At 42.5% G+C, this 24,136-nt stretch overlaps 1 long non-coding RNA gene across 1 annotated transcript in view; it reads right to left on the bottom strand.

Moving 5' to 3' along the window:
* LOC117877095 overlaps positions 1-13,850 on the bottom strand; it is a 36,060-nt gene extending 22,210 nt beyond the window's left edge. Inside the window, exon 1 of the long non-coding RNA XR_004645605.1 lies at positions 13,730-13,850. This is a non-coding gene — a long non-coding RNA (uncharacterized LOC117877095). The remainder of the gene's footprint in view (positions 1-13,729) is intronic.
* Positions 13,851-24,136: the final 10,286 nt, after the last annotated feature.

The raw sequence follows: 24,136 nt of genomic DNA, 5'->3' as shown, positions 1-24,136 counted from the left end.
TTTTTGTAGATACAGACTAACACGGCTACCCCCTGATACTTGACACAAATTTATTAGAGCATAAGCTTTCGTGGACTACAGCCCACTTCTTCGGATGCATCCGAAGAAGTGGGCTGTAGTCCACGAAAGCTTATGCTCTAATAAATTTGTGTCAAGTATCAGGGGGTAGCCGTGTTAGTCTGTATCTACAAAAACAACAAGGAGTCTGGTGGCACCCTAAAGACTAACAGATTTATTTGGGCATAAGCTTTCGTGAGTAAAAACCTCACTTCATCTAATAAATTTGTTAGTCTCTAAGGTGCCACAAGTACTCCTGTTCTTTTTGTGACTACAGAGTTGTTAATGGGCCACTTCACCTTGAATGGTCCCTTAGGGACTACACTACAAAGTTGTTGACAAAACTTTTGTTTTTCACAGGTACTTAAAAAAGCCCTCCCACGAAAGACAAACATTTTGCCAATGCAAGTGGCAGTGTGAATGCAGCTTTGTCCACAGGAATGCTCTCCTGCTGACAAAGCTAATGCCACTTGCGGGGCTGGAAGTATTTTTTCTGCAAAAGTGCGGACAAAGTACTGACAAAGAGCATTTACACATGCTGACTTTTAGTGACAAGGCTGACACAGCCTTGTTGCTAAAAGCTGTGTGGTGTAGACAAGCCCTTAAAATATATGGTAACTACTTATGCTAAAGAATCCGTTCCATCTTATATTTAGCTGTGATACTCTGAGTACCTTTCCCAGACCTGACGAAGAGCTCTGTGTAGCTTGAAAGCTTGTCTCTCTCACCAACAGAAATTGGTCCAATAAAAGATATTACCTCACCCACCTTGTCTCTCTAATATCCTGGGACCAACACAACTATACCAACACTGGTATGTTATAGTCTTATAAGGAGTTCGGTAGCCTTCATCCAATCTCATTCCAGTGCCTGACTCAATTCTTCCAAAGTCCCTGCGGCTGGGAACGCTATTTGTTATTCTTCTATAGTGAACTTTTCTGCAACATTTTACACTAGAATTCTAAACTGTGATTGGTGCTTTTCTACCAAATTACTCTGTATTTGTTTTTTCAAGTTAGTTACAGGAAGTAGTATCTGCCACAGGCTCTTCAGTGTATTCGCTGGGATATTCTCTAACTACCTATGCTCACTGCCTATCCATATATGGCATATAGGACCAAATTCATCCCTGGTGTAATTCCATAAGTTTACACCATTGCTGCACAGGGGCAAATTTCACATATAATATAATATAATATAATATAATATAATATAATATAATATAATATAATATAATTAATAAAAAAATGAAAGAGAGCTAAAACTGCTTTGATGGCCCAGTCCTCTCCTATTTTTTTTCCTTTCTCACAGCCTTCTCTATATTTTCATTTCATTTTAGAGTGTTGTCTTGAAGTGAGCCAATCAGTAAGTATTGAAACATTTAGATACATAGCAGCCTTCCTCTTATTTGGATCTAATCCATTCCTGTCACTTTGGCTGAAATAAGCAGGTGATCACATTCATGTGATTAACTGAAGTGCATATTGCAGCTTGCACACTACACACCACTACTTATAAGGTCAAGATCTTATAAGGTCTAGAAATTTGTCGCTAATAATGTCTAAATAACACAACGCTAATCACAAAAGCTTTTTTTCCCTGTTTCATCCACATAGGTGACCCTTCTTAACTAATTAAAATATAGCATCTTTTTCTACCCAGTGAACAAATTACACAGTAACACCTGCTTTAAAGGTAGACGTGTTATTTGTCATTTGAATGATTGGATCAAATTAGATAAAATATCAGATTAACCATCAGTTGAATAAAAGGCATTGTACTGCTACATTTAGACCAGATTCTGATGCATTTAGTCCTATTTGATATAACCTTATTTCATAAGTGGTCCCATTGACTTTAGTAGGGTCACCCACAGAATATGGTATTTTTCAGCATGAAGAGTCTATGTACTATTCAGAAGACTCTCTCTGTGTTTACACAGGAAAAAATATAGCATTTAACATTTATTCATTACAAAACCAAAGAAAGAGAAGTATAGATTATAAAATGTAGACTTGGAAAAAAATTGTTTGAAATTTGGTTTGGTTTGAGTTTTCGGTCTCATGATGTATTTGAATGAGGATTAATTGTATGACTGTTTTGTCTAGTAAGTTTTACAGCTAAACTATTCAGCAACGCTGGCTTTCAGAGGTGAATAGAGGTGGAGTTTTCAATGGAAACAGTAGCAAAGAACTCTACAGCATTGCATGACTAATAAAATAATGTATGAAGTCTGTAACTACTTCCTGATTTTACTGCAGGAAAGGATTTGTACACTGCATGTAACAGTAGTCTCTCTCTGGCCTGGACCTTGCTACCATCATCTATAATCATCTTCAAGATCACACTATTGCAATGCAGTCTACATGGCATCACACCTTAAAATCAACTAAGGGTATGTCTACACTACGAAATTAGGCTGAATATATAGAAATCGATTTTTAGGAAGCGATTTTATACAGTCGATTGTGTGTGTCCCCACTTAGTGCATTAGTGCATTCACAGTACCGTGGCTAGCATTGACTTTCAGAGCGTTGCACTGTGAGTAGCTATCCCACAGTTCCCACAGACCCTGCTGCCCATTGGAATTCTGGGTTGAGCTCCCAATGCCTGATGGGGCAAAAACATTGTCGCGGGTGGTTTTGGGTACATGTCGTCAGTTGCCCCTCCCTCTATGAAAGCAACGGCAGACCATCGTTTCGCGCCTGTTTTCCATGCAGACGCCATACCACGGCAAGCATGGAGCCCGCTCAGCTCAGCTTACCGTCACCGCTGCTGTTGTGTCCTGGGTGCTGCTTACAAACCCCATTTCATTTGCATCAGCTGTTTTTAGAGGCTCCAAGGAAAGGCTATTCAGTTGTGTGTCTAGAGTTTCGGGTTTCAAACAGTTGATATTTCACTTCGGCTTTGAAAGAGACGATATTTTTAAATAGATACATTCTGAAAGCTAAAACAGTAAGAATAAAATCTCACAGAATACCAACTCTATTGTCAGAACTTTTTTATTTTTTATCTGACCGGTAAAACACTGTTGGTAACTAAGAGTCACAACGTCAGTTGTTTTTTAGTCCAGTCTTCTTTAGGGAACTTCTGTTTTTCCACCTTTACAGATAAGCCACTCATGTAAAAATAAACCTTTATGAACCAATACCTTTTGTGTCCGTATTGTGTCCATATTGAATATATAACTATACCGCTAACGCAGAGCAACCAAATGTATGAGTATCTGTCAAGTCGAGCGTTATGAACATGAAATCTACCAGCTGAGCTGCCTGAGCCAAAAGCCGCACTGCCAAAGTAAATAGATGCAGTAGATAACCACCAACCCAGCGACTGAAGGGCTCCAAAAACCAGGCAGAAATCTTAAATCAGCAGTAGAAAATCCAGGAAGGACAACTGCGTTCTTTGTGCGCCACCCACCCCACTAATTCCAAACAATTCACACGCTATGAAAATGTGTTAAGGAGTCTCAGACTTGGATGAGGCAAAAGATTTATAATCAGGGTGACATTTCCACACCGAAAGGTAGCCGTGGAGAAACGGGATAAGAAGGGAAATGTGGGGATAAGTAGAGCAGTCCAGTGGAGGGGTGTGTGGTGAGAATGAGAAGCCGAGTGTTGCGATGTGGAGCAAGACGTTTTTGGGGAAAGGGCTGAAGGGTGAGGGACGCAGTATGGGGGGGGGGAGCGAAGTGGAAAGTGTGTTCGGAGAGGGGGGATACAGGCAATCTTCCACTTGAGGACGATTGTGAATGAGATTTAAAAAGTGGCCATGTTGTGGCATGGGGGGAGGTAGGGAAAACACTTGTGATAGAAAAGCGGGGGAGGGCCAGGATACCATTGGGTGGGGAGGGCGCGTGTGACTGAGAATGAAGAGTGAGAGCAGGGAATAAAGAGCTAATCCCCTCCCCCCCAACACAACACAACTCGGGAAGGGGGCTGCTGCAAGGGACTTGGTGTGGGGAGGTGTGGGAGGCCGTTGAGTCAGGGGCTGCTCAGACATGGCGTGGAGCAGTGACGAATGCTGGGAGGAGAGAGGAGTCTGGCAGGAAGGCTAAAAGGTGTGCGGCGGGGGGAGTTGCGGAAAGAGGGCCCGAGAGTCCATGCCACGTGCAGGTGTGGGGCTGAGCTGGGCACTCCCCGGCTGAGCGGCATGGGGCTGGGCTGGCCAGACGCTCCCCGGCTGCAGCATGCTGAGGCTGAGTGGCACCTGGCGCACTGTCTGGCTGAGCGAGCTGCTGCCGCTGCCGGGCTTTGACAGCTTGGTGGAGCGGAGTGAACGGAGCTTTATGGTAATTGAGGTTCTCCACTGGTGAAGAAGACGGTGCAGTAGGACTGCATGGTCACCTGTGCTGATCAGCTCGCCATGCTGGCCAAACAGGAAATGAAATTCAAAAGTCCCAGGGCTTTTCCTGTCTACCTGGCCAGTGCATCTGAGTTGAGAGTGCTGTCCAGAGCAGTCACAATGGAGCACTCTGGGATAGCTCCCGGATGCCAATACCGTAGAATTGTGTCCAGACTACCCCCAAATTCGACCCAGTGAGGTCAATTTTAGCGCTAAACCCCTCGCTGGGGAGGAGTACAGAAATTGATTTTAAGAGCCCTTTAAGTCGACAAAACAAGCTTGGTTGTGTGGACGGGTGCAGGGTTAAATCGACCTAATGCTGCTAAATTTGACCTAAACTCGTAGTGTGGACCAGGGCTTAGAAATGGAAGTTTGTGCAGAAGGCAGCAGTCTGCTTGTTAGACAGTGTGTCTTGCCAGAATCGGCATCAGTTGCCAGTTAGTTTCTGGAAGGAGTTTAGAGAATTAACGCTGACTCTTACAGTTCTAAATGGCTTGAACCTGCCTACATGTGATCAGCAGGGGCAATCAACATGAAGCTCCCTTGATATATAAGAGAGGTGGCTGCTAACAGGGCATTTTTGAAAAGGGTTGCTTGACTTGGAATTCACTCCCCAGCTTGGTTGGAAATAGCCAGAAGTTTAACATTTAAAGATATGCTGCAAAGTATACCTATTTTGGAAGGTGCTTAGGAAGCCCTGGATGGTTCAGATGGGGCTTGGATTAGGAGTTTGTTAGTGCTCAGGAAAGGAAATTTTGTCATGTGGACATACTTCCTTTTTGTAGAAAAAAAGTTGACCCTTTGCTGTGGGTTTTGTCCTAGAGGGGTTGTATTTGTAGGTATCTGTCAGGAATGCCTAGAATCTGGGAAAGCTTTTCTGTTTATCTTAATATGATGATATAAAAAAATATTTCTCTGACTGGGAAATGGGCAATACTTTGACAGCCTGCTGGACTAAATATGTGGCTATATATAAAACACAAGCTTTTATTAACAGGAAAGGCCAAGGCTATGTGAAATTTGTTGTGTAGTGATAATGGGGACATCATAGTATGTGTTCTGTCTGAAGAAGAAAACAGTGAAGCTATCTGGATAACCATAGAGGGGGAAGAACAGATGATCCTAGAGAACTTGAAACTGGCTTTCCCTTCTCATTAGTATAATTAAAATATATAAACACAGAAATTATGCCATGTCTGTATGAGAGCAACAACTGGGATATTAAAAAAAACACATTATAATGAACTGGCTGTGTGTGACTGTCCTCTACTGGACATAAACACAACCATTAAATTGTGTGCAGTAGGCCTTATAATGTTAACAGCTGATGTTAATTGAGGAGATTCACCATTAGCTTGAGTTGTTTGGGTGCATGCTTTTGGGTGTGTGCTCAGGAAGTTCTGAATTTTATGTCACTTGCTAACATTTGGTGTGCAGCATAATTTAATAAGAGGAAAAAAATCATTCCAACCTGTGTTATTACATAAAAGAGCGTGTACTGAGAGACAGTGTGGGTAGGAACCTGGGTTGGGACTGAGAAAACATGAGTTCTATTCCTGGCTTTGCCTTGGGCACATCACTTTACTTGTTTCCCCTGCCTACCTTTGTCTGTCTTATCTATTTAGACTGTAAACTTTTTCAGGTAGGCACTGTAACTTACTATGTGTTTGTACAGTGCCTAGCACAATGCGGCTACTGCAGGGCTTAAATTCGTATAGAGTATTTCCTGGAGCCCACCATGCCTGCCCCCCATTTGGGACTCCGGGCTTCAACTGCAGGGTGTAGGGTCTCGGGGCTTTAGCCCCATGGAGCACACTGGGGCTCAAGGCTTCAGCCCTGTGGTTTTGAAAGTATTTATCGGATTTCCGCTCTGGACAGCGCTGGCTGAATTTAAGCCCTAGGCTACTGTAACAGAAATAACAAATAATAAATCTAAGAGAAAACAGCAGCTGAGAATTGAGCATTGTTCAAAACTCAGACCCTGCATTGCTTGGCAAAGCACAGCTCCAAGATCCAGATACACCACAGGTCTGTTTTTATTTTAACCATACTGGTTCTCACAACTCTAGTATCTACTCTATAGCTTTTATCTGTGCTTTTCTGTTCCCATCATGCAACATGGTCCATTATGACTTGCACAATCTCTAGTTTTTTATTTTTTGGACATAAGTTTCCAAAAGCCTTTCTTTTTCAGTGATACATTTTCCAATCTGTACTATAATTTTCTTTTATTCTGTGAGACATGGATATTATATATATTTGAATGGAATATTAATAAGAAGAAAACCACTTATAACCTTGGTTTCTTGAATTGAAATAGATTGTATAAATCCTGGATGAAGTCAACATGGACTTAACATTTCTTTCTCCTTGGTATGCGACTTTTCGTATAATCATCTTCTTTAATGGACATATATAGTGGTAACTTATCTTACTACATGACAGGTAAATTTTACTGTAAAAAAATCAATTTCCTTCTTTCAATATTTCTTTTAACAATGTTGAAAATCATATATCTTAACATGAAATGTTCCCAACTACTGTGATTAACATGCAAAGCTGTTTCTTAACAGTCTTCACTCTTATTTTAAAAATGCCACTGAGAGCTTTGTGGCCCTTGTTCTTAATTTTTAAACCCACTAATTTCACTGTTCCTGACACAAAGCAGAACATCTTCACCGTAATTATTGTATAAGTTATTTTTTCCCCACAAAGTGGTAATTTTCCTAAAATTAGCTGGACTGCCTCAATTATGTAAATTGTATATCTTGAGATGATAATAACTGCATTGGGAAGAGCACAATAGAACTTAACGGAAACTAACGGGAGGGTAGGGAAGGGGAAAAAAAACAAACGTCGATGCTCCTTTCAATTAGAACAGCCGCAAATCCTCTGCCCTGCTGGTAAACTAACTCACAAAACTTTTCATTCTGCCAGACACACTCTTCCCTTGGTGCCCGAGTGCGACCAGTAGCGTTGGCAAGAAGTCCAGGCTAACATTAAAGCTAATATGCACGAGAGGAGTGTGAGATAAGGCTAGGGTTGGAATAGGCTTTTATTTATTTATTATTATTATTTATTTATTTTTATTGTGGGAGCTGGGCACTGGATAAAGAGACAGTTATTGCCCCAAAGAGTTGACAATCTAAACTTTAAGATGAGAGACAACAGAAGATATGAATGACAGATGAGGGGAGGAGGCAACCCCATGGTATTAGTGAGATAATTATAAACAATATAAGAAGGTTGCAACACACCAACTTCCTAACCTTTGTCAAATTTTGACGGCATCATTGTACAGTAACTCCTCTCTTAACGTCTTCTCACTTAAAGTTGTTTTGATCTTATGTCCCTGCTCAATTACAGAACATGCTCCATTTAAAGTTGTACAATGCTTCACTATAACATCGTTTGGCTGCCTGCTTTGTCCACAGCTGGCAGCCCCCCATTAGCTCCCCTACACCCTCCCCCCCACAGCGCCTCCCACCTTGCGGATCAGTGCCTTTCCCAGCCTCCTCTTGCCTTCTGCCCACGGCAATCAGCTGGCTTGTGGCATTCAAGAGGGAGCGGGGTGGAGCGAGGACTCTGCACGCAGGCTCCCCCTCCCTCCCAAATGCTGCAAACTAGCTGATTGCTGTGGGAAGGAGGCAGGGGAGGGAGGGAGGAGCCTGTGCGCCGAGTCTTCGCTCCTCCTCCCTCCCTCCTGCCCCCTGAACATCGCAAGGCATCTGATTGCTGCGGGCAGGAGGCGGGGGGGGGGGAAGAAAGCGAGGACGCGGCGTGCGGAGTAAAGGGAGAGGAGGGGGAGGAAGAAGAGATGGGTTAAGGGTGGGTCTTGGGGGAAGGGGGAGTGGGCGGGCTGAGGGTTGAGCCCTGACTGCCACCCTCACGGCAACCGGCTTGCCACCCCCAACGGCTTGCTGCGCTGGTGCCTGGAGCCGCCCCTAACTGCGGCTGCGCAATGTGCTTCTCCTAGCCTACAGCACCTTCAGCCTCCTTGCCTGCCTCATTGTCTCCAGTGCCAGTGGGCTGTGCCTGTGTGGGGTAAGGCAAGGGCACCCCCCAAATATAGTAGTGTACTGTATGGCAAAAAATTTTTTTCCTGGAACCTAACCCCCACATTTACATTCATTCTTATGGGGAAATTGGATTCGCGTAACGTCGTTTCACTTAAAGTCACATTTCACTACAACGTTAAGTGAGGAGTTACTGTAGATTATTATTGTTCAAAACAAAATGGTTTTAATCTCTCAGAAATCAGAATTCCCAATCTATACAGGAAATTTGAGAGTACCCAGTAATCTTGGCATATAAAAGTGCCGAAGAGCATGCAAAAACCCATTCTTGATATGGTAGGCATACAACACAATTCTGATGCAAACAACAACAGAACAAGCTTCATGGCCAGTTGCAAAGCATGGAGGCTATTAAAGTTACATAATATAAGCTAATTATTTTTTCTTCTAGATCAAATGAAGCCTTTGAGAAGATAATATTGCCTTAGAACTCCTTTAAACTCTATCAAAACACAAGACTCAACTAAACAAGAACGTAATTACTTCATTTACCACACACAGTTTCATCTGGTTTGCTGTGGATGTCTGTAGGAGGGATCTTCAATTAAAACACAGCTGACAAGGTCCCATGCATTATAACTGAAGCTAAGCACCTAAGGATATAGAATAAAAATCAAGGCACACAAAAGAAAACACTGTGATATGATTTATTCACTCTGATACATCGCATCTCTGATATGTATTGTTGGTAATCAGGCTCTGGCTAATTAAAAGTCTAAGAAAACAGGATTTTAAAGAAGATTTTTATTACCTGTATGGCCACTTCAATTTAGGAAAGTCAAAAAGCACCTTCAAGAGCATATTTTTTTAAACACAGCTTCCTTGAAGAGCTGGAAGTGAATGAAATGACCCAGAGCAATGCAAACTATAACAAAGAATTGCTGATGCTTCAGGAGTGCCTGCAAACTGTAAGTAAGGAAACAATATCTCAGCTCAGAGAGTACTTATGAAAAGATTTTTTTGTACACAGCGTAGCCTTATTTGATTGGTTGAGGTACTGATTATTGATTAATGTCTTAGTTTGCAATGGTCAATAAAGGCTTGGTCTCCTGAGGGCTACAGCATCAGGAATATTATCAGTACTGTATCATTAGAATGAGAGACCCTAGAAGCACACGAGAAACAATTTCAATTTATCACAAGTCCCTTTATTAACAAATCCTCTAAGCAGATAAACAATCCCACAAACACCAAAGTGTAATAGAAGATAGAGAGATAGTGCAAAGTGTTTAGCCCTATGACTGGTCTCATTCCCATCTTCCATTTCCTGCTGGAGGACCCCATAGTGTCAATCACTATCTTCCAATTATAATTTGTGATTGTCATCCTGGCATGCATTCCCCCAAGAAGAGAGGCTGGGTAACAAGTTTTATCCTGAGGTACACATATACCTACTAAAGCTCATACATATGAATAAGGGTTCCAACCCCTTTTTCCTTTTCCATACATCCACACACCACTAATTTAGGAGTGCCCAATTTTTCATAGGCTACTTCATTAGTTCCCTTTTTGCTCATTAACCTTTACTTCAAATAGTTTCCATGGCAACCTGTGGTCAAGCTAAAATTCCCCAAGATGTAACTACAAGTCATCTTGCGATATTAACTGATATATTGTGACATACTTTCCAATCTTTTGCTGCACAGTTTCCAGAACATTAGTACTTAACACATCTTTTGCTATGATCTTACACTTTACCAGTACAGGGTTATCTCTCAGTCAGTCATCCCAGCCTGTGTCAGGCCAGAGGCTTTCTATGGCCAAACTACATATCTTATAAATCTAAAAACTGTAGGCCTTGCATTACAGCTTATCTTACTTACATATCTAATACACACTGATCAGTAAAACATGCTTCTACCTTATCATTTTAACCTACAACTCAAACCTAATATATTAACCATACATTGATTATATAATTATATGATTATATATAATTAGCTACCCCATTAACACAAGTTATTAGGCCCAGGCATAACCTGGATTAAATGATGCTGGGTGAAATCTTAGTCCCATTTACAATTTCTTCTGATCTCTCTCAGATAATTATGAATATCAATGGAGTTTGGACTAGGTGAACTCATAGTAACCATAGCACATCTTGCAAAGCTCCTTAAAACCTGCTTCAAAATTTCCTTCAGATTTATGTGTGGGATTCTCCAATATGCTTCTGTGGTGGTGGCAAGCTGTGGAAGCACTCCCCCAGATCAGCCATCCTGTAAAACAGCTGTAGGATGCACCACAAAGGTCCCCTGTAAGCTCCAGTGGAGAAATCCTTGTGGCTATGGGGATTCTTCATTACACTGCAGAGCAGCCCATTGGCATCTTGGGTGTAGGTGGTGTAATGTGGCAATGTAGAGCAGCTCCTGGGTGCTCTATTTTAGGTGGGTTGGTTGGGGACTGCACTGGCTCCTGAAGCAGTTCAGAACAGGGAGGAGCTCCTTGAAGCCAACTTTTCACCTTCACCCCTATGCCACCAGGGGTCACAGAACAGAATCGAATGAGGTGTACAACCAAGGCCAATTGCAATGTTCATTCTAGTGGGGGTATTAACACTGGCAGCCAGGGTAAAATCCAATCTAGATAAGAACATTCCAATAAAATATCCCCTTCTACTTGTGCTATCAGATAGACAAAGCACTCTTTCCTTCCTGTCTTAAAATGGTACATATTATTGCTGTATCCCCCCTAATCTTCCTGTAGCTCCCATTTTCTTAGCTATGTATAATACATAAATTGCTGCAAGTCCAACTAAGAAACAAATCTTGAAATGAAAAATATCACATTTAAAAATATTTCCCCTACACCCTGTCTTTCCTCTCTTTGTTACAAAGGATATATGCCTAGAAAAATGGACCCTTTGCCTCCAAATCACAGTGGCTTTCACACTGGAATAAACATGAAAGGAGAACAGAGATAGAGATACACAAACACACACACGCACCACCACCACCACCCCCACCACAGCCAACAACAAAATCCCTCACTCTTTGCCAATCATTTTCTTTGCTTTTATTTTGGGTATTTGTGACTAGAGAGTCCTTGTTACTTTGCAACCTGTCATCCTTCTTCTGCCTGAATTTTTCAGTGAAGTCATAATAAAAAGAAAAACAAATCCCCAATAAAATAATTGCCTATTTTACTTGCTTTGGGTTTATACCAATGTTGAACACTTTTAAAATTTGTGTTTACTGGCGTAGCCTCAGGAAATACACATTTTGTTTCCATGAGCATCCCAGGGGACTACAACCATAATGCTGTTCAAGTATCCTTCAGTGCAGTGTAAACAATATAGTGTGAGACACTCAGCATATGGTAGTAACACTGAGCGGTCACAATTTTAATCCTTTTAATGCTGACAAGGCTTCATAAAATCATGGATTAAGCAATATGGCTTCCTGATTTCAGCACTGGATTAAAACAAAATGGGGCCCAGATGCACCAAAACCATAGAACTCTTTGCTTTATATAAAGAACCATGGCCTCATACCAGGCTCATCTTCAATGATTGATACAGGAACTTCAACACTAAAACTGAAATCTGTACCAAAGGAGAGCTCTTTTAGCTGTGAGATGGTAGTAAGACATACAATCATTAAGACCAGCCTCTAAAGGAACATATGCTCAAGAAGCCTGACCCAACTCCTACTGTAGTCAATGCAATCAGTATCATATAATAATATACCCATCTCATAGAACTGGAAGGGATCCTGAAAGGTCATTGAGTCCAGCCCCCTGCTTTCACTAGCAGGACCAAGTACTGATTTTGCCCCAGATCCCTCTATGGCCCCCTCAAGGATTGAACTCACAACCCTGGCTTTAGCAGACCAATGCTCAAACCACTGAGCTATCCTCCCCATTACACTAACACCAAACAACATTAATTCCCTTTTTGCTCATTAACCTTTACTTCAAATAGTTTCCATGGCAACCTGTGGTCAAGCTAAAATTCCCCAAGATGTAACTACAAGTCATCTTGCGATATTAACTGATACATTGTGACATACTTTCCAATCTTTTGCTGCACAGTTTCCAGAACATTAGTACTTAACACATCTTAAGCGTGGAAGGATGGAGATCAGTGAGTTTAGCGTTAGCCTGTCCGGTTTACTCAAATAACTGATGATCCTTTTAGAGATCCATGGTTAAGTTGCCCCTCCATGTTTTAATGAATCAGGTAACTTTTTCCAGCTATTTGAGGAAGAAATCTCAAAATAAAGACAACTCAAAGTAGCTTTCCAAGAAATATTCCATTCCTCTGTCATAGAGTTTATGGCCAGAAGGAACCACCAGATCATCTAGTTTGATCTCCTGTACATCAGGCCACCAACAGTACCCAGCATGCACACATTAAAACCCAACAACTGAAATTAGACCAAAGTTTTATAGCCCACAGGAGGTTACACTAATTGTGTGCTACAGGCAGATAATAGACAGAAACAAAGTGCAACAATGCCCGAAGCCCCTTCAATGGCAGGAATTGTTTGAGATATACCCAGATAATCCCAGCAATTGACCTGCACCGCATGCTACAGAGGAAGATGAAACCTCCCAAGATCACCGTCAATCTGACCTGGGGGGAAATCCCTTCCTGACCCCACATATGGTAATCAGTTAAACTCTGAGCAAGAACCAACCAGCTAAGCAGAGAGAGAGAGAGAGAGAGAATGCTCTGAACAGTATCCCATCTTCAGCCATGATCATTGCTGATGTTTCAGAGTAAGGAGACAAAACAACAACAAACAAACAACAAAAACCCAACCAGAGTACATTGGAGGTGGGGAATACCCTCCTGACCCCTGCAGGTGATAGCTGACCTGAAGTATGAGCTCTTAGCAACAAAAGACATAAACTGGAAAGAACCCCCAGGGTTCCCAAGCCCTGCCCTCCACCAGCACAAGCACTGTCAGTAGACAAGTTTTTAATGTGTGTGCTTCACTCATAATCTCTCCCTCTTCTGATCTTCAAAATCAAATCTTCCCACCTATAAATGTTTTACACAAGTCCAAACCTACCCCATTCCCTCCTCTGCTTATCAGTGCCTAAAGGAAGAGAGGAAATCCATGAAAGAGTTGTCCTGTTGAGGCCTCTTTCTCTCTCTCTTTCACTCTCTGTCTCTATTGTCTCTTCCTTTCTTGGTTCCTCTGATGCTAAACCTTCAGTTCTCTCTCTCTCACACACAGGGCACAAAATAAAAAATAAGGTTGCTTTCCAAGTAAAGTAATGGCTCACTGATCTCATTAGGAACATACCTTATTCTTTCTCAGCAGATCCTTTGGCTCCAGCATTTGAAGTGGTTTGAAATTCTCTGGCAGCTCAGGGGGGAAGATGCTGAGTAGCGCGGTATTTGTTCGCTCCTCATTGCCAGCCTGACAAGCGAACAGCAGTTCACCAGAGTTCAAACATCTGGCAAACAGCTCACTGCAGCTCTGAGCTGTCAGACATTAATAAAGACCAATTGTGCCGTCAAGAACATGTTGAGAAGTTTCAAGCAGGAACAAAGCCAAGGGGAAATGTGCTAATTAAAAGTATCTTATATGGAATTGTACTGGATAAAAATGATTAACTTACCATTCTAATCTTAAAGGCAAAGCTGTATTGCAGGATCAAATATGAACTTCGATTAGTCTAACCGGAGAGGACCAGATTCTGCCAGCCTTACTCCTGTTGAACAGTACCTTACTCTGCAAGTATCCCACTGAATTATGGAGTGAAGTACTATGGCCCGTACTATGTAGAAAGTTAGAAGATCAAATGATGGTTATGGTCCCTCTTCTGACCATAAAATACATTAATCTGCTACAAAGAGAGCACTGAGATCTAACTACTAAGAAGTCACCTTTGTTCATGTCTGCAGATCATCTTTGCAGCTCTTTATCCATCAATAAGGTATTTGTTTTCTAACATCTTTTAGGAGAGAGTTAGAGAGGACAACTCAGAAAAAGAGTTATGAAAGTGACACTACTTACATGTGGAATATCATATGAAACTTTTTTGCCATTTTTCAGCTCTGACTGTTGCCTCCCACCTCCTAGATTTCAACTAACTTTTAATTTTCAATAAATTACTGTTGTTTGGCATCAAAAACATGAATTTTCTATGTGAATCCCATTTTTTCCCAGTTAAAAATGGGACCAATTTTGTTAGACATATACACAGCACTTTTAGCAACATTTTTCACCAGGATAGGTTTAGATTTGTGATAAATTGGTAAGCACCATACATTCTAAGGGCTTATCTACACAATCTCCTCAATGCACACTAGTAGGGCATGAATTCTACAATGCACCAAGATGTGTGCACTAACTGGACCATGTGCAGACACTGCTGGCACATACTAGAAGTTCCCTAGTGTGCCAGGTGACTGGAAATTTGTCCTAACCTTATCCATTGTGTCTGAATCACTTTAAAGCTGCAGATTTGGTGTGGAAAATGCATGTGGTCTGGAGATTAGTAATGGCAAATGCAGCCTTCAATCTTTAGGTCACAGGTTGGACCAATTTTATGACAGTTCAGTGGCCTGTATGTGATAAGTTGACAATTTAATGTATTTCCTAGTGCACTAGACCATGCCTCCTCCCCCCTTCCCCCCCCCCCCCCCCGGCCCAAGCCATGACAACTTTTAGCACTACTTGGCAATTTTAGCAGAGAGGCCAAGGACTGTGGAGGCATGGAAAGTGAATGCCTAGGTTTAAACACATTGATAGGACGGGGTATGGAAGCTTGACTACCACCACCAGTGCTGTACCTGTTCTGAAGATAAAGAAAAGTGCTGTAAATCCAACACCTTTCATTAGCACTATTTTTTTGACAATGAAAATTTAAATGAGTTGGAGAATAAGAATGTAAGATATTTTTATTCTTTGCTTGATTTTTCTGTCTCCTTCATTTAAGGTAAGAGATATTAAGTGGGGATCAAAGTTAACAAGACAGACTGACACAAAATGTTAACAGCCTAGAAAGACAATGCCAAAAAGGAGGAAAAAATTAGATGAGGGACAACATGGGGGCATAAAAATCCATAGGCTCTAAAATGGGGGTTCTCAAACTTTTTTTTCTGGGCCCCCCTTTGAAATTATTTCAGGTCGTGACACCTGAGGTGGAAAATGGTACCTGGGAAGAAGAGAGAGGGAAAATAATTAGATAACAAAGAAAAGACAGTTCTAGCTAAAAGGAAGAAGAGTTCAGCTGAGTCTGGTGTTCTGTGGCTGGAGGTGTTTCCAAGGCAGACTTGGAAAGAATTAAAAAATAAAATGGAACAAAATAATGGTGAACATGCAGTCTGAAAGCTGAGAGGGAAAAACAGTCCCCATCTAAAATTCCTTCTCTGTATGCTGAATTCTCCAGTTTTCACTCTGGTAGTATTACTGTTATATATAGTCATGGTTGGAAGTTCAAATTTCCAGTTCAGAGAAGCACCCAAAACTTGAGTAGCATGAAATGAGCTGATTGGTGCATGAGTGCATAACCTAATGGTCAGTATGAGTTACATACCCCATTTGCCAGTTGCCAGAAAAATAATCTGCCGGGTGTTTTTTTTTTTTTTATGTGGGTGTAGAGATTTGCCTTATCATCACAACACACTGCGATATCTAATGTTAAAAGTTTCTGTGTCCAGCTAAAGATGTAGCAGTGTTCCCACTTCTGCAGTTTAAGCAATAACAGATCAAAACTGTTGAAAATACAACAACTGTCTGCCCACCAACACACAAGGGGCACCGCAAGTGTGGGTGAGAAAGGGTTTGCATCACGAGTGAGGAGATGCTGGAATTTTATCAGTCTTATCTACATATGTGTTCTCTCTCGATACTATAAGTGGCTGTTGAAGGAGGAGGGTTGTGAAGTTGCCTTGTGGTTGGGGGCTGAGGTTGCCAGGGGCTTGCATTTCAAAGGTGGTAACCCTAATCTAAATGCATAAAAGAAATTAGATAAATAACTTTTAAAAGGCAAACTGAGCAACAATGGCACCAAAGCAATACTATCTTCACAAGCTATGCTTTTACAGGAGGGTCCCTGTGAGGTGATAAAGAGACTAAATGAAGTCTCTTACCATGTACAGAAACCAGAGGATGGTCTGGGCTTATCCCAAATGTATATATTAAAGCTTACTATACCAGGGGGACTATAGAAAACATGATGTACTGTGTAGATGAGGACCACGAAGTTTTGTCTCTTCTAGACTGAATGTGTTAGAGTAAGGAAAGGATCCCTTTAGAAATCATTAATTTAAATGAAGGCTAACCCTTATAGAAAGGAGAGTAGTCATGGCTGTGTTTCAAAGCCAAAAGAGGTATTTTCTAACAATCCTAGTCTGACTCACCTGAAAAAACACCACATTAACAGCAGTGAGGCACACCCTGTAACTAGTAGTGTTTACAGGACCATAGGGCCAACGAGGAAATATATTATGGAGAAGGTGCAAAGCATGTTAGACATGGAATCATAGCAGTGTTAGATGACCCCTGGACCCCCCGAGTTGTTCTAGTCCCAAAGAAAGACCAGAGAGTAAGGTTTTGTGTGGTTTATAGACAACTTAATTCTGTTATAGTCCCAGAGGCTTACCCTATGCTTCACATGGATGATATGTTAGATAGACCTAAATATTTAACTACTTTAGATTTAACTAAATTCCCTTGGAAACTGAGTCACGGGGAAAGTCAGATTAAGGTACTGCCCTTCAGATTAATTAATGCAGGAGCCACATTCAAGAGGCTGGTGTGATGCTGGAAGACCAAGTTCCAGCTCATGCCAAAGTCCCCATGTCTCAACTAAACACTGACAAATGCATAGCTTGAATCAATCTAGCTCACCTATGTGTTATTGTTAAAATAGGCATTAGGATTGTATGAATGTGTTTAGTGTTTAGACTTTATTGAATGCTTGTGAGTTGATGCATGCATTAATCTCACTTATAATTTCTGTATCCCATATTGTGAAATCATATTTAACCATTTGTATTGTAAGCGTCTGTTACTGTGTAAATCACCAGAAGAAGGGAGACATTAACCCATGTGAAATGCTGGTCTCCAACAGAAGGTGCTATGTCCTGCCCAACAAGGAAGGCCCATCAACACCAGACGGACGAATGTGGAACATTAAAGAGGACAAAAGACTTTGTGGTTTACCTTCCTCCCCATGAAGATGAGTGATGCAAGTGAATTCCTCCCATCAGCTGCGCTTGCAGCTCAGAGGAGAAGTGGAGAAGGGGATAAAACCCTCTAACAAGGAGGAATGGGATCTCTATGCTGCTTGGACTCTGAGGGGCAATGTTTTCTTGGCATAAGCAAGAGTGCTTTGCCTGGGTTAGTCCTAAAGGGCATATAGAGCTTGCTTATTACAGAAGTTTCTATTTTCTTTTGAAACTTTATTGAAAATTATTTGTGTGTGCATGTTCACCTGCTTTAACCTTGCTTTATCTTTGGTATGAGAGATAAAGAGTAATTGACCGGGGATAAGTGACTCGTCCTTTTGGAATGGAAATAACCTAACTATTGCTCTGAGTCTTGATATAAGGGACCATCTTTTACAAAGGTAGACTTACCCAAGGGGACTGCCTGTGACTCCATGTTGAGGCTCTTACAGTGCATGAGGCATTTATGTTTGATAATTGGTTGATGAAATCTAAGTACAGAACTCACAACCAATTTGGGGTTTGTGCCCCACTTCCTAACAGTCTGCCCTATGGTAGGTACTCATGCTCTTGAGCCACTGCAAGACAGTGTGAGAGCTGCTTACTCAGGTATTTCTCGGAGTTCCAGGGCTTTGGTTTCAGCTACATAAATGACATTACTATATTTAGCAACATCTGGGGGGAACACTAAACACATGTGAGGAAGGTATTGAAAAGCCTCAGGGAGGCAGGCCTCACAGTCAAAATGTCGAAGTATATGGTGGGGACAGCGAAGATCCTTTACCTGGGCCATAGGGTAGGGCAAGGCAAAGTCCACTCAGATCCCCTGAAAGTAGAAGCTATTGTGAATTGGCCCATCCCCAAAACTAAAATAGGAGTCAATCTTTTATAGGTCTGTGTGGTGGGGTGGCTGCCCCACGCCAGGAGAGGGTGGGCTGCGGCAGGCCTAGGCGCCTGTGTAGACGCGCAGCCAATCAGAGAAGGGCTTACTGGGAGCCAATCAGAGGACAGATTGGGGCCAGCCATATAAAAGGCTGCTCAGAGTGAGAGCAGTCAGTCTGTCCCAGGCCTTCAGAGGGGAAGGTCTGTCTCCAGAGCTGGGAGGCCAGCACCACGGACAGCGCAGTGCAGACCAGCCCCAGAGAGTGGGAGAAGGCCCTACTCCATAGCCTGCCAGGAGGCAGGTCTGGAAGGAGGAGGCCTAGCACAGAGAAGGGCCATTGGGGAAGCGGTCCAGAGGAGTAGCCAGAGGAGGAAGAAGAAGGAGGACAGCGAGACTGTCTCCAGGAGGCCTCTGGACCGGGACTCAGAGTAGTGGGCGGGCCTGAGTACCCCCTCCTCTTCCCCCCCTTTTTGTTCTATTGGGCCATACACCCAGCCATAGGCCGCAGGGAGCGGCTGGCCGGAACCATGCCAGATCCTGGACTATAGGGATCGGGCTTGAAGGTGTGGGGCTGTTGATTGTCCATTCCCACCCCCTTCTGGGGGGGGTAAAGAGACACTGTTGGAGGACAGTGTTCCAGAAGAGGACGCTGTGCATTGGGAGCAATGCGAGTCCGCGCACCTACCAAAGGCGAGATGACAGGCGGGACGCCACCTGAAGGGGACGCTCTACTGGTTTGAACCAATTCCCTGAGACGACCAGTAGGAGGCGCCGCAGCAGTGAGCCACAACCCTGTCACACATGGTGGAGAATGCGGGCATAGCGGTCCGCCCCTGATACAAGGGGCCAGGGCCAAGACTCTGGACTATTGCCCGGAGCAGAGACTGGTGCAGACAGATGGTCGACCCAGCTTGCGGGTACAGATCTGGACCTGTCAAAGGGGTCCAGAGTGTGGGGGTTGAATCGGGAGTACCCTGCTGAACCCCAACATGGAGGCCAAGAAGTTATTAAAATGGATGCTGGAAAAGCAACAGGAGCAGTCGGCCCAGCAGCAGGTGCAAATGCTGCAGCAAATGACTACCCAACAGCAACTGCTGATGACTCAGCACCAAGAACATCAGCAGCAGCTCCTTCGGGAGTTGGCCACCCAGCAGCGGGTGCAGCAGGAGCATTTGGTGCAACAGATGGCCGTGCTATTACGCCCGGCGGGAGGCACCCCTGCCGCACCCATGGGGACCGGACTGGGGGATACCTGGGGGGCACTACCAGTACGCCTCACCAAGATGGGGCCTGAGGATGACCCAGAAGCATTTCTGGTGATGCTCTACTTGTTCGAACCAATTCCCTGAGACGACCAGTAGGAGGCACCGCAGTGTTGAGCCACAACCCTGTCATAGTCTGGCTAACTATTATTGAAAATTTCTGGGAGGTTTCAGTGACACAGTCACTCCTATCACAAGCCTATGTCAGAAAACAAAACCAGAAAAAGTGGTTTGGTTAGATGCCTGTCTAAAGGGTTTTGTTACAGTGAAACAAATTTTATCAAAGACACCCATTTTGGCCAGTCCAGATTTGAAGATGTTTTAATTGTGCACTGATGCATCCAATACAGGTCTCAAGCCTGTATGGATGTAGACCAGGAATCATAACAATAAACACACATTGAATTTCTGAGCAAAAATGTCTCACACTGAACAGAACTACTTTGTAATAGACAAATGTTATGCTATTGTGTGGGCTATATAATAGAATCGTAGACTCATAAGACTGGAAGAGACCTTTGGAGGTCATCTAGTCTAGTCCTCTGCACTCATAACAGGACTAAGTATTATCTAGACTCTCCCTGACAGGTGTTTGTCTAACCTGCTCTTAAAAAATCTCCAATGACTGAGATTCCACAACCTCCCTAGGCAATTTATTCCAGTGCTTAACCACCCTGACAGTTAGGAAGTTTTTCCTAATGTCCAACCTAAATGGCCCGTTGCTTCTTGTCCTATCCTGAGAGGTTAACAAGAACAATTTTTTCCTCTCCTCCTTGTAACAACCTTTTATGTACTTGAGAACTATTATGTTCCTTCCTCAGTTTTCTCTTCTCCAGACTAAACAAACCCAGTTTTTTTCTATCTTCCCTCATAGATCACATTTTCTAGATCTTTAATTATTTTTGCTACATCTTTCCTGAAATGTGGCACCCAGAACTGGACACAATATTCCAGTTGAGGCCTAATCAGCACGGAGTAGAGTGGGAAAATTACTTGTGTCTTGCTTACAACACTCCTGCTAATACATCCCAGAATGACGTTCATTTTTTTTTTTTTTTTTTTTTTTTTTTTTGCAACAGTGTTACACTGTTGACTCATATTTAGTTTGTGGTCCACTATAACTCCCAGATCCCTATCCGCAGTACTCCTTCCTAGGCAGTCATTTCCCAATTTGTATGTGTGCAACTGATTGTTCCTTCCTAACTGGAGTACTTTGCATTTGTCCTTATGAAATTTCATCCTATTTACTTCAGACCATTTCTCTAATTTGTCCAGATATGAATTTTAATCCTATCCTGAAAAGCACTTTCAACCCCTCTCAGCTTGGTATCATCCACAAACTTTATACATGTATTCTCTACGCCATTATCTATATCATTGATGAAGATATTGAAGACAACCAGACCCACAAGTGATCCCTGTGGGACCCCACTCAATATGTCCTTCTAGCTTGACTGGGAACCACAGATAACTCTCTGGGAACGGTTTTCCAACCAGTTAAGCACCCACCTTATAGTAGCTCCATCTAGGTTGCATTTCTCTTGTTTGTTTATGAGAAGGTCATGTGAGACAGTATAAAAAAGGTTACTAAAGTCAAGATATATCACATCTACCACTTCCCCCCATGCACAAGGCTTGTTATCCTGTCGAAGAAAGCTATTAGGTTGGTTTGACATGCTTTGTTCTTGACAAATCCATGCTGACTGTTACTTTTCACTTTATTATCTTTAGGTGTTTGCAGATTGATTGCTTCATTATTTGCTCCATTATCTTTCTGGGTACTGAAGTTAAGATGACTGGTCTGTAATTCCATGGGTTGTCCTTATTTCCCTTTTTATAGCTCAGACCCTATCTGTTAATAAGTGACCCCAAAGAATAAGCAGTTGAATCAACTGGTTGCGTACAATGTTATTGTGTTTAAAATATGTTAAGTAAAGTATTTTATGAAAGCTTGTAACGTTCTGAGCTTTATGGGCATTATGAAATACGTGTGCAGGTTATGGTTATGAATGTATGCACACATGCGCTCACACACACATATATGCAGAAACTGTCATTGTAATGTGGTGCAACTTCAGTATCACCTCACAACAGGCCAGTGACACAGGCCATTTCTACACTACCACTTATGTTGGCAAAACTTATGTCATGTAGGGGTCAGAAAAAAACACCTACCTGAGTGACATAAGTGGTAGTGTGCAGAGTGCAATGTCAGTGGATAGTATGACATAGCCATTGTCGCTCATTGGGGGTGGTTTAATTATGCTGACAGGAGAGCTCTCTCCTGTCATCATAGAGTGGCTCCATGGGAGATCTTCCAGCAGCACAGCTGCATCAGTACAGCTGTGCCGCTTTATAGTCTCTAGTGTAGACATAGCCACAGTCAGGCAGGCAGAGGCTGCAGACAGACAAGACAAGCATCCCAGCTAGAATTCCCCCACCCTAAGTAACCATGAGTCACCATGCCAGGAGAAAAAATAAAAAACCAAAACAAAACAACCAACTTCACCTCCCCCTGCAAAAAAATGGAAACAGGAAAAAAGCCCTTTTAAAAGAAGGCTTGAAACTGAAGTCTTCATACAGAACTGCGAGACAGCCCTCTGCCTTAGAGACTATCTGTGAATGCTGGATATGCTGGATCTCCCCTAGAGTTAGGAGGCACCCTGGAAAACTGTTGAAAGACAATAGGTAACTTGTAGAAGAAAAGGGAATTTAGCTAATATGGAAGTGTAAAGCCTGAAGTTGAGTCTTTGTTTCTTCTCTGTGTAACTTGTATGTATTTGCTTTTCCCTTACTATTTTATCTTTGAATCTGTGATGTTTCTACTACATACACATTTTGTTTATTTTTGCCCAGAGCAAGTCTCTGGTGTGCAAACTATGTGAAGTGCGTGCTAAGGTGAACTGATAACTGAGGGGTACATTTCATGCCTTTTGGGGTGATGAACCAAAGGGGAAATTCTGAGGCCTGGTCTACACTGGTGGTGGTGGTGGGAATCGATCTAAGTTACACAACTTCAGCTACATGAATAACGTAGCTGAAGTTGACGTACTTATATCAATTTACTGTGGTGTCTTCACTGCAGTAGGTTGACTGCTGACACTCCCCCATTGACTCTGCCTACGCTTCTCGCTCCGGTGGAGTACCGGAGTCGACGGGAGAGCACTCGGCGGTCGATTTATCGCGTCTTCACTAGATGCGATAAATTGACCCCCGCTGGATCGATCACTCTGGAGGTAAGTGTAGACATGCCCTGAGTGTGTGATAAGAACTCGAGTAGATGGATTTGGGGAGACTCAGGACCGGAAGGGCTGTTGGGGTCACCCTGCAAGGACTAACTAGGCTGGTGGAAGCCAGGGTGAGACCTTTATGCTTGTGGGCTCGCTACTGGTATCAGGGCTGTGAGCCATAGCAGCATAGTATTAAGGCACTGAAGGTTACAAGGTGGGCAGTAACAGAACCCCTTTCTGGTCTGGATGATCCTGAAAATGTCACAATTTGTAGCACCCTTTTCAAAGATTTTTACTGTAGAAGTTGTTCTAGATACCATAGAAATTCTCTGGTAAATTACAATTCGTCATAGCTTTATGGTACTATTTCCCCCCTGGGTATTCTTAAGCTTTTATGGAGTCTGACTATATATCCTGGTTGTTTACAGTGTTTATCAACAAAAGTGATGGCAAAATAGTCTTCTGACACATGATTCACAACATTATTGCTCTTAAAATAATGTATCTTTTCTTCTCCCTTTTTGATGAGTAGATTTTCTTCACTGCACATAAAAGGAAGAATATGATCATAATATTGAGTGTATGGTAAATGAACACTGTAGGGTGAAAGTTACTAAGTAATAGCAATCTTCTGAAATGCTGGAAGCCCAATTCTTTGCCAAAGGTTATAATAGTAACACAGTATCTAATATTTAGTGCTTTCCTTCTGAATGATCCCCTCCAAAATGCTTTAATGAACTATATATAAAGATATTTTGTGCTCAACTTTTGAAGTGTAATACAACATTCTGAGATCAATACACGGAAGAAAAGAAAAGGCAATTTAGGACAGGATGTGAAGAAGATTACAGTGTAGACTCTGGAAATCTGTGGCTGTCTGCTTTATATTGGACCATGTTTGTGGATCGCAGATGGATGCAGATCCAAATTTTATATCTCGAGCCCTGCAAATCTGTGGATATCCACTTTATATCGGCAGATGCGGATATCTGTGGACCATGTTTGTGGATCATGGATTGGATGTGGATACAAATTTTGCATCTGTGCAGTGCTCTACTACAGCACACAATTGAAAAGACTGGGGGAATTTCCTATCTATTACAAATGAGAGAGCCCACAAAGTGACTTCAAAGAAACCACTACTGTGGATGCAG

This window comes from Trachemys scripta, chromosome 4 (assembly GCF_013100865.1).
Source record: "Trachemys scripta elegans isolate TJP31775 chromosome 4, CAS_Tse_1.0, whole genome shotgun sequence".
In the NCBI taxonomy this organism is placed as follows: Eukaryota; Metazoa; Chordata; order Testudines; family Emydidae; genus Trachemys; species Trachemys scripta.
Note: the sequence above shows the minus strand (reverse complement) of the source record. Positions and strands in the feature narration are given on the sequence as shown.